General features: G+C 40.8%; 3 non-coding genes across 3 annotated transcripts; all 3 read left to right on the top strand.

Moving 5' to 3' along the window:
- The first annotated feature begins 3,938 nt into the window (after positions 1 to 3,938).
- trnar-acg lies at positions 3,939 to 4,011 on the top strand. The gene has a single exon. It is a non-coding gene; the product is annotated as a tRNA-Arg (tRNA).
- A 4,482-nt stretch (positions 4,012 to 8,493) lies between these two features.
- trnae-uuc lies at positions 8,494 to 8,565 on the top strand. Its single transcript has one exon. It is a non-coding gene; the product is annotated as a tRNA-Glu (tRNA).
- Positions 8,566 to 13,546: 4,981 nt separating this feature from the next.
- On the top strand, positions 13,547 to 13,619 carry trnar-acg. Its single transcript has one exon. It is a non-coding gene; the product is annotated as a tRNA-Arg (tRNA).
- Positions 13,620 to 14,255: the final 636 nt, after the last annotated feature.

The raw sequence follows: 14,255 nt of genomic DNA, 5'->3' as shown, positions 1-14,255 counted from the left end.
TGAAATCAAGCTGGGAATGATACTGTATACCTTTCAGTGCTTCTGGCTGTTCTCACTTTAAACACATTTTAGACGGATTTCATCTGGACATTCCCCAACATCTCTGAGAAAAAAAGATGTAGCTTTTAAATCCAACAGGTATAATGTCAACATTTAAAGATTTGTCTGTGATGTGTATTTTAAGTATGTGTCTTCCCATATGGTCTAGCGGTTAGGATCCCTGGTTTTCACCCAGGTGGCCCGGGTTCAACTCCCGGTATGGGAAAGAATAACTTGTCATTAGGTAAGCACTTGTGTAACAACAGATGCAGTACTTTCACACAACACAACAATATTCACTCAGCAACAGGAAATGTGACATGTTATGTAGATTCATATTATATAACGTTTTTTAAACGTTGAATACACTTCATGGCTGCATATCTTGCTCTGCAGTAAAATTCATGCAACAACAGGAGAATCAAATTAACATATGCATCTGAAACAGAAAACCAAGGAACCTTGTTTTGACAGATGCTATGAATCTTCAAATCAAATGGTCAAGCTGTGACCTATATAGCCCTTCGTACATCAGCTGATATCTCAAAGTGCTGTACAGAAACCCAGATAAACCCCAAACAGCAAACAATGATTCAGGTGTAAAAGCACGGTGGCTGCTCAATAAGGCCAAAACCTGAAGAAATCAAGGAACCGGGAATGATGGGGTGTAGTCCTCTTCTGGCTGTGCCGGGTAGAGATTATAACAGAAAATGACCAAGATGTTCAAATGTTCATAAATGACCAGCATGGTCAAATAATAATAAGGCAGAACAGTTGAAACTGGAGCAGCAACACAGTCAGGTGGACTGGGGACAGCAAGGAGCCATCACGTCAGGTAGTCCTGGGGCATCCCAGGGCTCAGGTCCTCCGAGAGAGTAAAGAAAGAGAGAATTAGAGAGAGCATATGTGGGGTGGCCAGTCCTCTTCTGGCTGTGCCGGGTGGAGATTTAACAGAACGTGGCCAAGATGTTCAAATGTTCATAAATGACCAGCATGGTTGAATATAGGGAAACAGTTGAAACTGGAGCAGGAGCATGGCCAGGTGGACTGGGGACAGCAAGGAGTCCTCATGTCAGGTAACCTGGGACATGGTCCTAGATGCAGGCCAGTTTCTGGAGCAACACATGGCCAGGTGGACTCAGCAACAGGAAATGTGACATGTCAGGTAGTCCTCATGGTTCTAGGGCTCAGGTCTTTTTAAACGTTGAATACACTTCATGGCTGCATTTCTTGCTCTGCACACTTAAATTTACATGGACAACAACAGGAGGATCAAATTAAGATAAACAAACTGAAACAGCCCCCGACCAAACTACTGCAGCATAAATACTGGAGGCTGAGACTGTGTACACTGGTCTAGCTGTGACCTGACTTCAACTTAGACGTGGTGCCAGTGGCGCAATGGATAACGTGTCTGACTACGGATCAGAAGATTCTAGGTTCGACTCCTGGTTGGCTCAATAATTTACTTAATTGACTGAAATCAAGCTGGGAATGATACTGTTTACCTTTCAGTGCTTCTGGCTGTTCTCACTTCAAACACATTATAGATGGATTTCATCTGTACATTCCCCAACCTCTCTGAGAAAAAAAGATGTTGCTTTTAAATCCAACAGGCATAATGTCAACATTTAAAGATTTGTCTGTGATGTGTATTTTAAGTATGTGTCTTCCCATATGGTCTAGCAGTTAGGATTCCTGGTTTTCACCCAGGTTGCCTGGGTTCAACTCCCGGTATGGGAAAGAATATATTGTCGTTAGGTACGCACTTGTGTAACAACAGATGCAGCAGTTTCTCACAACACAAAAATATTCGCTCAGGAAATGTGACATGTTATGTAGATTCAAATTATACAAGGCTTTTTAAACGTTAAATACACTTCATGGTTGCATTTCTTGCTCTGCAGTAAAATTCATGCAACAACAGGAGGATCAAATTAAGATATGCATCTGAAACAGAAAACCAAGGAACCTTGTTGTTGACAGACGCTATGACTGTGTACATTTGTCTAGCTGTGACCTGACTTCAGCTTAGACGTGGTGCCAGTGAGGGTAGGCAACAACATCTCCTCCCCGCTGATCCTCAACACGGGGCCCCACAAGGGTGCGTTCTGAGCCCTCTCCTGTACTCCCTGTTCACCCACGACTGCGTGGCCACGCACGCCTCCAACTCAATCATCAAGTTTGCGGACGACACAACAGTGGTAGGCTTGATTACCAACAACGATTTTACGGCCTACAGGGAGGAGGTGAGGGCCCTCGGAGTGTGGTGTCAGCAATCCTAACCGCTAGACCATATGGGAAGACACATACTTAAAATACACATGGTCTAGCGGTTAGGATTCCTGGTTTTCACCCAGGTGTCCCGGGTTCAACTCCTGGTATGGGAAAGAATAACTCATCGTTAGGTACGCACTTGTGTAACAACAGATTCAGCAGTTTCACAAAACAGTATTCCCTCAGCAACAGCAAATGTGACATGTCATGTAGATTCAAATTATACAAGGCTTTTTAAACGATGAATACACTTCATGGCTGCATTTCTTGCTCTGCAGTAAAATTCATGCAACAACAGGAGGATCAAATTAAGATATGCATCTGAAACAGAAAACCAAGGAACCTTGTTTTTGACAGATGCCATGACTGTGTACACTGGTCTAGCTGTGACCTGATTTCAGCTTAGACGTGGTGCCAGTGGTGAAATGGATAACGTGTCTGACTACGGATCAGAAGATTCTAGGTTCGACTCCTGGCTGGCTCAATACTTTATTTAATTGACTGAAATCAAGCTGGGAATGATACTGTATACAGGCATAATGTCAACATTTAAAGATTTGACTGTGATGTGTATTTTAAGTATGTTTCTTCCCATATGGTCTAGCGGTAAGGATTCCTGGTTTTCACCCAGGTGGCCAGGTTTCAATTCCCGGTATGGGAAAGAATATATTGTCGTTAGGTACGTACTTGTGTAACAACAGATGCAGCAGTTTCTCACAACACAACAATATTCCCTCAGCAACAGGAAATGTGACTTGTTATGTAGATTCAAATTATACATGGCTTTTTAAACGTTGAATACACTTCATGGCTGCATTTCTTGCTCTGCAGTAAAATTCATGCAACAACAGGAGGATCAAATTAAGATATGCATCTTAAACAGAAAACCAAGGAAACTTGTTGTTGACAGACGCTATGACTGTGTACACTGGTCTAGCTGTGACCTGACTTCAGCTTAGATCTGGGGCCAGTGGCGCAATGGATAACGTGTCAGACTATGAGTCAGAAGATTCTATGTTTGACTCCTGGCTGGCTCAATACTTTGTTTAATTGACTGAAATCAAGCTGGGAATGATACTGTATACCTTTCAGTGCTTCTGGCTGTTCTCACTTCAAACACATTTTAGACGGATTTCATCTGGACATTCCCCAACATCTCTGAGAAAAAAGATGTAGCTTTTAAATCCAACAGGCATAATGTTAACATTTAAAGATTTGTCTGTGATGTGAATTTTTAAGTATGTGTCTTCCCATATGGTCTAGCGGTTAGTATTCCTGGTTTTCACCCAGGTGGCCCGGGTTCAACTCCCGGTATGGGAAAGAATAACTTGTCATTAGGTACGCACTTGTGTAACAACAGATGCAGTACTTTCACACAACACAACAATATTCACTCAGCAACAGGAAATGTGACATGTTATGTAGATTCAAATTATATAACGTTTTTAAACGTTGAATACACTTCATGGCTGCATTTCTTGCTCTGCAGTAAAATTCATGCAACAACAGGAGGATCAAATTAAGATATGCATCTGAAACAGAAAACCAAGGAACCTTGTTGTTGAGAAACGCTATGACTGTGTACACTGGTCTAGCTGTGACCTGACTTCAGCTTAGACGTGGGGCCAGTGGCGCAATGGATAACGTGTCTGACTACGGATCAGAAGATTCTAGGTTCGACTCCTGGCTGGCTCAATACTTTGTTTAATTGACTGAAATCAAGCTGGGAATGATACTGTATACCTTTCAGTGCTTCTGGCTGTTCTCACTTTAAACACATTTTAGACGGATTTCATCTGGACATTCCCCAACATCTCTGAGAAAAAAAGATGTAGTTTTTGAATCAAACAGGCATAATGTCAACATTTAAAGATTTGTCTGTGATGTGTATTTTAAGTATGTGTCTTCCCATATGGTCTAGCGGTTAGGATTCCTGGTTTTCACCCAGGTGGCCCAGGTTCAACTCCCGGTATGGGAAAGAATAACTTGTCATTAGGTACGCACTTGTGTAACAACAGATGCAGCAGTTTCTCACAACACAACAATATTCCCTCAGCAACAGGAAATGTACATGTTATGTAGATTCAAATTATACAAAGATTTTTAAACGTTGAATAAACTTCATGGCTGCATTTCTTGCTCTGCAGTAAAATTCATTCAACAACATGAGGATCAAATTAAGACATGCATCTGAAACCGAAAAACAAGGAGTAAGTATGTGTTTTCCCATATGGTCTAGTGGTTAGGTTCCTGGTTTTCACCCAGGTGACCTGGGTTCAACTCCTGGTATGGGAAAGAATAACTCATCGTTAGGTACGCACTTGTGTAACAACAGATTCAGCAGTTTCACAAAACAGTATTCCCTCAGCAACAGCAAATGTGACATGTCATGTAGATTCAAATTATACAAGGCTTTTTAAACGATGAATACACTTCATGGCTGCATTTCTTGCTCTGCAGTAAAATTCATGCAACAACAGGAGGATCAAATTAAGATATGCATCTGAAACAGAAAACCAAGGAACCTTGTTTTTGACAGATGCCATGACTGTGTACACTGGTCTAGCTGTGACCTGATTTCAGCTTAGACGTGGTGCCAGTGGTGAAATGGATAACGTGTCTGATACGGATCAGAAGATTCTAGGTTCGACTCTGGCTGGCTCAATACTTTATTTAATTGACTGAAATCAAGCTGGGAATGATACTGTATACAGGCATAATGTCAACATTTAAAGATTTGACTGTGATGTGTATTTTAAGTATGTTTCTTCCCATATGGTCTAGCGGTAAGGATTCCTGGTTTTCACCCAGGTGGCCAGGTTTCAATTCCCGGTATGGGAAAGAATATATTGTCGTTAGGTACGTACTTGTGTAACAACAGATGCAGCAGTTTCTCACAACACAACAATATTCCCTCAGCAACAGGAAATGTGACTTGTTATGTAGATTCAAATTATACATGGCTTTTTAAACGTTGAATACACTTCATGGCTGCATTTCTTGCTCTGCAGTAAAATTCATGCAACAACAGGAGGATCAAATTAAGATATGCATCTGAAACAGAAAACCAAGGAGCCTTGTTGTTGAGAAACGCTATGACTGTGTACACTGGTCTAGCTGTGACCTGACTTCAGCTTAGACGTGTTGCCACTGGCGCAATGGATAACGTGTCTGAATACGGATCAGAAGATTCTAGGTCGACTCCTGGCTGGCTCAATACTTTGTTTAATTGACTGAAATCAAGCAGGGAATGATACTGTATTAAAAAAAGATGTAGCTTTTAAATCAAACAGGCATAATGTCAACATTTAAAGATTTGTCTGTGATGTGTATTTTAAGTATGTGTCTTCCCATATGGTCTAGCGGTTAGGATTCCTGGTTTTCACCCAGGTGGCCCGTGTTCAACTCCCGGTATGGGAAAGAATAACTTGTCATTAGGTACGCACTTGTGTAACAACAGATGCAGCAGTTTCACACAACACAACAATATTCCCTCAGCAACATGAAATGTGACATGTCATGTAGATTCAAAACATTATACAATTATTTTTAAACGTTGAATACACTTCATGGCTGCATTTCTTGCTCTGCAGTAAAATTCATGCAACAACAGGAGGATCAAATTAAGATATGCATCTGAAACAGAAAACCAAGGAACCTTGTTTTTGACAGACGCTATGACTGTGTAAACTGGTCTAGCTGTGACCTGACTTCAGCTTAGACGTGGTGCCAGTGGCGCAATGGATAATGTGTCTGACTACAGATCAGAAGATTCAAGGTTTGACTCCTGGCTGCCTCAATAGTTTATTTAATTGACTGAAATCAAGCTGGGAATGATACTGTATAGCTTTCAGTGCTTCTGGCTGTTCTCACTTCAAACTCATTTTAGACGGATTTCATCTGGACATTCCCCATCACCTCTGAGAAAAAAAATGTAGCTTTTGAATCCAACAGGCATAATGTCAACATTTAAAGATTTGTCTGTGATGTGTATTTTAATTATGTGTTTTCCCATATGGTCTAGCGTTTAGGATTCCTGGTTTTCACCCAGGTGGCCAGGGTTCAACTCCCGGGATGGGAAAGAATATCTTGTCGTTAGGTACGCACTTGTGTAACAACAGATGCAGCAGTTTCTCACAACACAACAATATTCCCTCAGCAACAGGAAATGTACATGTTATGTAGATTCAAATTATACAAAGCTTTTTAAACGTTGAATAAACTTCATGGCTGCATTTCTTGCTCTGCAGTAAAATTCATGCAACAACAGGAGGATCAAATTAAGACATGCATCTGAAACCGAAAAACAAGGACTAAGTATGTGTTTTCTCCTATGGTCTAGCGGTTAGGATTCCTGGTTTTCACCCAGGTGGCCAGAGTTCAACTCCCGGTATGGGAAAGATCATCTTATCGTTAGGTACCCACTTGTGTAACAACAGATGCAGCAGTTTCTCACAACACAACAGTATTCCCTCAGCAACAGGAAATGTTAAATTTTATGTAGATTCAAATTATACAAGGGTTTTTAAACGTTGATGGTAGGATTCCTGGTTTTCACCCAGGTGCCCCGGGTTCAACTCCCGGTATGGGAAAGAATATATTTTCGTTAGGTATCCACTTGTGTAACAACAGATGCAGCAGTTTCTCACAACACAACAATATTCTCTCAGAAACAGGAAAAGTCATGTAGATTCAAATTATACAAGGCTTTTTAAACTTTGAATACACTTCATGGCTGCATTTCTTGCTCTGCAGTAAAATTCATGCAACAACAGGAGGATCAAATTGCAGTGGTTTCACATAACACAACAGTATTCCCTCAGCAACAGGAAATGTTAAATTTTATGTAGATTCAAATTATACAAGGGTTTTTAAACGTTGAATAGGATTCCTGGTTTTCACCCAGGTGGCGTAGGTTCAACTCCCGGTATAAGAAAGAATAACTTGTCGTTAGGTACGCACTTGTGTAACAACAGATGCAGCAGTTTCACAAAACAATATTCCCTCAGCAACAGGAAATGTGACATGTCATGTAGATTCAAATTATACAAGGCTTTTTTAACGTTGAATACACTTCATGGCTGCATGTCTTCCTCTGCAGTAAAATTAATGCAACAACAGGAGGATCAAATTAAGATATGCATCTGAAACAGAAAACCAAGGAACCTTGTTGTTGACAGACGCTATGACTGTGTACACTGGTCTAGCTGTAACCTGACTTTACCTTAGACGTGGGGACAGTGGCGCAATGGATAATGTGTTTGACTATGGATCAGTAGATTCTAGGTTCGACTCCTGGCTGCCTCATCATTATATTTAATTTACTGAAATCAAGCTGGGAATGATACTGTATACCTTTCAGTGCTTCAAATTGTTTTCACTTCAAACACATTCTAGATGGATTTCATCTGGACATTCCCCAACATCTCTGAGAAAAAAAGATGTAGTTTTTGAATCCAACAGGCATAATGTCAACATTTAAAGATTTGTCTGTGATGTGTATTTTAAGTATGTGTCTTCCCATATGGTCTAGCGGTTAGGATTCTTGGTTTTCACCCAGGTGGCCCGGGTTCAACTCCCGGTATGGGAAAGAATATATTTTCGTTAGGTTACCCACTTGTGTAACAACAGATGCAGCAGTTTCTCACAACACAACAATATTCCCTCAGCAACAGGAAATGTGACTTGTTATGTAGATTCAAATTATACAAGGCTTTTTAAACGTTGAATACACTTCATGGCTGCATTTCTTGCTCTGCACTAAAATTCATGCAACAACAGGAGGATCAAATTAAGATATGCATCTGAAACAGAAAACCAAGGAACCTTGTTGTTGACAGACGCCATGACTGTGTACACTGGTCTAGCTGTGACCTGACTTCAGCTTAGATGTGGGTCCAGTGGCGAAATGGATAACGTGTCTGAATACGGATCAGAAGATTCCAGGTTTGACTCCTGGCTGGCTCAATACTTTATTTAATTGACTGAAATCAAGCTGGGAATGATACTGTATACCTTTCAGTTCTTCTGGCTGTTCTCACTTTAAACACATTTTAGACGGATTTCATCTGGACATTCCCCAACATCTCTGAGAAAAAAGATGTAGTTTTTGAATCCAACAGGCATAATGTCAACATTTAAAGATTTGTCTGTGATGTGTATTTTAAGTATGTTGCTTCCCATATGGTCTAGCGGTTAGGATTCCTGGTTTTCACCCAGGTGGCCCGGGTTCAACTCCCGGTATGGGAAAGAATAACTTGTCATTAGGTACGCACTTGTGTAACAACAGATGCAGTAATTTCACACAACACAACAATATTCACTCAGCAACAGGAAATGTGACATGTTATGTAGATTCATATTATATAACGTTTTTTAAACGTTGAATACACTTCATGGCTGCATTTCTTGCTCTGCAGTAAAATTAATGCAACAACAGGAGGATCAAATTAACATATGCATCTGAAACAGAAAACCAAGGAACCTTGTTGTTGAGAAACGCTATGACTGTGTACACTGGTCTAGCTGTGACCTGACTTCATCTTAGACGTGGTGCCAGTGGCGCAATGGATAACTTGTTTGACTACGGATTAGAAGATTCTAGGTTCGACTCCTGGCTGGCTCAATACTTTATTTAATTGACTGAAATCAAGCTGGGAATGATACTGTATACCTTTCAGTGCTTCTGGCTGTTCTCACTTTAAACACATTTTAGATGGATTTCATCTGGACATTCCCCAACATCTCTGAGAAAAAAATATGTAGTTTTTGAATCCAACAGGCATAATGTCAACATTTAAAGATTTGTCTGTGATGTGTATTTTAAGTATTTGTCTTCCCATATGGTCTAGCGGTTAGGATTCCTGGTTTTCACCCAGGTGGCCCGTGTTCAACTACCGGTATGGGAAAGTATAACTTGTCATTAGGTACGCACTTGTGTAACAACAGATTCAGCAGTTTCACAAAACACAACAATATTCCCTCAGCAACAGCAAATGTGACATGTCATGTAGATTCCAATTATACAAGGCTTTTTAAACGATGAATACACTTCATGGCTGCATTTCTTGCTCTGCAGTAAAATTCATGCAACAACAGGAGGATCAAATTAAGATATGCATCTGAAAAAGAAAACCAAGGAACCTTGTTGTTGACAGACGCTATGACTGTGTACATTTGTCTAGCTGTGACCTGACTTCGGCTTAGACGTGGTGCCAGTGAGGGTAGGCAACAACATCTCCTCCCCGCTGATCCTCAACACGGGGGCCCCACAAGGGTGCGTTCTGAGCCCTCTCCTGTACTCCCTGTTCACCCACGACTGCGTGGCCACACACGCCTCCAACTCAATCATCAAGTTTACGACACAACAGTGGTAGGCTTGATTACCAACAACGACGAGACGGCCTACAGGGAGGAGGGGAGGGCCCTCGGAGTGTGGTGTCAGGAAAATAACCTCACACTCAACGTCAACAAAACTAAGGAGATGATTGTGGACTTCAGGAAACACCAGAGGGAACACCCCCCTATCCACATCGATGGAACAGTAGTGGAGAGGGTAGCTAGTTTTAAGTTCCTCGGCATACACATCACAGACAAACTGAATTGGTCCACTCACACTGACAGCGTCGTGAAGATGGCGCAGCAGCGCCTTTCAACCTCAGGAGGCTGAAGAAATTCGGCTTGTCAGCAAAAGCACTCACAAACTTCTACAGATGCACAATCGAGAGCATCCTGGCGGGCTGTTCACCGCCTGGTAAAACTGCTCCGCCCTCAACCGTAAGGCTCTCCAGAGGGTAGTGAGGACTGCACAACGCATCACCGGGGGCAAACTACCTGCCCTCCAGGACACCTTTTGTTACAGGAAGCCCATAAAGATCATCAAGGACATCAACCACCCGAACCACTGCCTGTTCACCCCGCTATCATCCAGAAGGCGAGGTCAGTACAGGTGCATCAAAGCTGGGACCGAGAGACTGAAAAACAGCTTCTATCTCAAGGCCATCAGACTGTTAAACAGCCACCACCAGAAATAACATTGAGTGGCTGCTGCCAACACACTGTCATTGACACTGACCCAACTCCAGCCATTTTAATAATGGGAATTGATGGGAAATGATGTAAATATATCGCTAGCCACTTTAAACAATGCTACCTTATATAATGTTACTTACCCTACATTATTCATCTCATATGCATATGTATATACTGTACTCTACATCATTCGACTGCATCCTTATGTAACACATGTATCACTAGCCACTTTAACTATGCCACTTTGTTTACTTTGTCTACACACTCATCTCATATGTATTACTGTAAACCATCTTGTATGCTGCTCTGTACCATCACTCATTCATATATAGTATGTGTCTTCCCATATGGTCTAGCGGTTAGGATTCCTGGTTTTCACCCAGGTAGACTAGGTTCAACTCCCGGTATGGAAACAATATATTTTCGTTAGGTACCCACTTGTGTAACAACAGATGCAGCAGTTTCTCACAACACAACAATATTCCCTCAGCAACAGGAAATGTGACATGTTATGTAGATTCAAATTATACAAGGCTTTTTAAACGTTGAATAGACTTCATGGCTGCATTTCTTGCTCTGCAGTAAAATTCATGCAACAACAGGAGGATCAAATTAAGATATGCATCTGAAACAGAAAACCAAGGAACCTTGTTGTTGACAGACGCCATGACTGTGAACACTGGTCTAGCTGTGACCTGACTTTAGCTTAGACGTTGGGCCAGTGGTGAAATGGATAACGTGTCTGACTACGGATCAGAAGATTCTAGGTTTTACTCCTGGCTGGCTCAATACTTTATTTAATTGACTGAAATCAAGCTGGGAATGATACTGTATACCTTTCAGTGCTTCTGGCTGTTCTCACTTCAAACACATTTTAGACGGATTTCATCTGGACATTCCCCATCACCTCTGAGAAAAAAAATGTAGCTTTTGAATCCAACAGGCATAATGTCAACATTTAAAGATTTGTCTGTGATGTGTATTTTAATTATGTGTCTTCCCATATGGTCTAGTGGTTAGGATTCATGGTTTTCACCCAGGTGGCCGGGGTTCGACTCCAGGGGAAGAATATCTTGTCGTCAGGTACTCACTTGTGTAACAAAAGATGCAGCAGTTTCTCACAACATGACAGTATTCCCTCAGCAACAGGAAATGTTAAACTTTATGTAGATTCAAATTATACAAGGGTTTTTAAACGTTGAATAGGATTCCTGGTTTGCACCCAGGTGGCCTAGGTTCAACTCCCGGTATAAGAAAGAATAACTTGTCGTTAGGTACACACTTGTGTAACAACAGATGCAGCAGTTTCACAAAACAATATTCCCTCAGCAACAGGAAATGTGACATGTCATGTATATTCAAATTATACAAGGCTTTTTAAACGTTGAATACGCTTCATGGCTGCATTTCTTGCTCTGCAGTAAAATTCATGCAACAACAGGAGGATCAAATTAAGATATGCATCTGAAAATGAAAACCAAGGAACCTTGTTTTTGACAGACGCTATGACTGTGTACACTGGTCTAGCTGTGACCTGACTTCAGCTTAGACTTTGGGCCAGTGTCGCAATGGATAACATGTCTGACTACGGATCAGAAGATTCTAGGTTTGACTCCTGGCTGGCTCAATACTTTGTTTAATTGACTGAAATCAAGCTGGGAATGATACTGTATACCTTTCAGTGCTTCTGGCTGTTCTCACTTCAAAAACATTTTAGACAGATTTCATCTGGACATTCCCCAACATCTCTGAGAAAAAAAAGATGTCGCTTTTAAATCCAACAGGCATGATGTCAACATTTAAAGATTTGTCTGTGATGTGTATTTTAATTATGTGTCTTCCCATATGGTCTAGCGGTTAGGATTCCTGGTTTTCACCCAGGTGGTATGGGAAACAATATCTTTTCGTAAGGTACCCACTTGTGTAACAACAGATGCAGCAGTTTCTCACAACACAACAATATTCCCTCAGCAACAGGAAATGTGACAAGTTATGTAGATTCAAATTATACAAGGCTTTTTAAACGTTGAATTTACTTAATGGTTGCATTTCTTGCTCTGCAGTAAAATTCATGCAACAACAGGAGGATCAAATTGCAGTGGTTTCACATAACACAACAGTATTCCCTCAGCAACAGGAAATGTTAAATGTTATGTAGATTCAAATTATACAAGGGTTTTTAAACGTTGAATAGGATTCCTGGTTTTCACCCAGGTGGCGTAGGTTCAACTCCCGGTATAAGAAAGAATAACTTGTCGTTAGGTACGCACTTGTGTAACAACAGATGCAGCAGTTTCACAAAACAATATTCCCTCAGCAACAGGAAATGTGACATGTCGTGTAGATTCAAATTATACTACAAGGCTTTTTAAACGTTGAATACACTTCATGGCTGCATTTCTTGCTCTGCAGTAAAAATCATGCAACAACAGGAGGATCAAATTAAGATATGCATCTGAAACAGAAAACCAAGGAACCTTGTTGTTGACAGACGCCATGACTGTGTAAACTGGTCTAGCTTTGACCTGACTTCAGCTTAGACGTGGGGCCAGTGGAGCATTGGATAACGTGTCTGACTATGAATCAGAAGATTCTAGGTTCGACTCCTGGCTGGTTCAATACTTTGTTTAATTGACTGAAATCAAGCAGGGAATGATACTGTATACCTTTCAGTGCTTCTGGCTGTTCTCACTTCAAACACACTTTAGACAGATTTCATCTGGACATTCCCCAACATCTCTGAGAAAAAAAAGATGTAGCTTTTAAATCCAACAGGCATAATGTCAACATTTAAAGATTTGTCTGTGATGTGTATTTTAAGTTTTTGTCTTCCCATATGGTCTAGCGGTTAGGATCCCTGGTTTTCACCCAGGTGGCCCGTGTTCAACTCCCGGTATGGGAAAGAATAACTTGTCATTAGGTACACACTTGTGTAACAACAGATGCAGTACTTTCTAACAACACAACAATATTCCAACAGGAAAAGTGACTTTTTATGTAGATTCAAATTATACAAAGCTTTTTAAACGTTGAATACACTTCATTGCTGCATTTATTTCTCTGCAGTAAAAGTCATGCAACACCAGGAGGATCAAATTAAGATATGCATCTGAAACAGAAAACCAAGGAACCTTTTTGCTGACAGACGCCATGACTGTGTACACTGTTCTAGCTGTGACCTGACTTCAGCTTAGACGTGGGGCCAGTGGCGCAATGGATAACGTGTCTGACTACGGATCAGAAGATTCTAGGTTCGACTCCTGGCTGGCTCAATACTTTATTTAATTGACTGAAATCAAGCTGGGAATGATACTGTATACCTTTCAGTGCTTCTGGCTGTTCTCACTTCAAACACATTTTAGACAGATTTCATAGTTTTGGAATTGTTAGTTAGATTACTTGTTGGTTATCACTGCATTGTCGGAACTAGAAGCACAAGCATTTCGCTACACTCTCATTAACATCTGCTAACCATGTGTATGTGACGAATAACATTTGATTTGATTTGATTTGAATGGATAACGTGTCTGACTACGGATCAAAAGATTCTAGGTTCGACTCCTGGCTGGCTCAATACTTTGTTTAATTGACTGAAATCAAGCAGGGAATTATACTGTATTAAAAAAAGATGTAGCTTTTAAATCAAACAGGCATAATGTCAACATTTAAAGATTTGTCTGTGATGTGTATTTTAAGTATGTGTCTTCCCATATGGTCTAGTGGTTAGGATTCCTTGTTTTCACCCAGGTGGCCCGGGTTCAACTCCCTGTATGGGAAAGAATATATTTTCGTTAGGTACCCACTTGTGTAACAACAGATGCAGCAGTTTCTCACAACACAACAATATTCCCTCAGCAACAGGAAATGTGACTTGTTATGTAGATTCATATTATATAATGTTTTTTAAA

The sequence above is a fragment of the Oncorhynchus gorbuscha genome, unplaced genomic scaffold (genome assembly GCF_021184085.1).
Source record: "Oncorhynchus gorbuscha isolate QuinsamMale2020 ecotype Even-year unplaced genomic scaffold, OgorEven_v1.0 Un_scaffold_1671, whole genome shotgun sequence".
Taxonomy (NCBI): domain Eukaryota; kingdom Metazoa; phylum Chordata; class Actinopteri; order Salmoniformes; family Salmonidae; genus Oncorhynchus; species Oncorhynchus gorbuscha.
The sequence above is the reverse complement of the archived record's forward strand: the minus strand, read 5'-3'. Positions and strand labels throughout refer to the sequence as shown.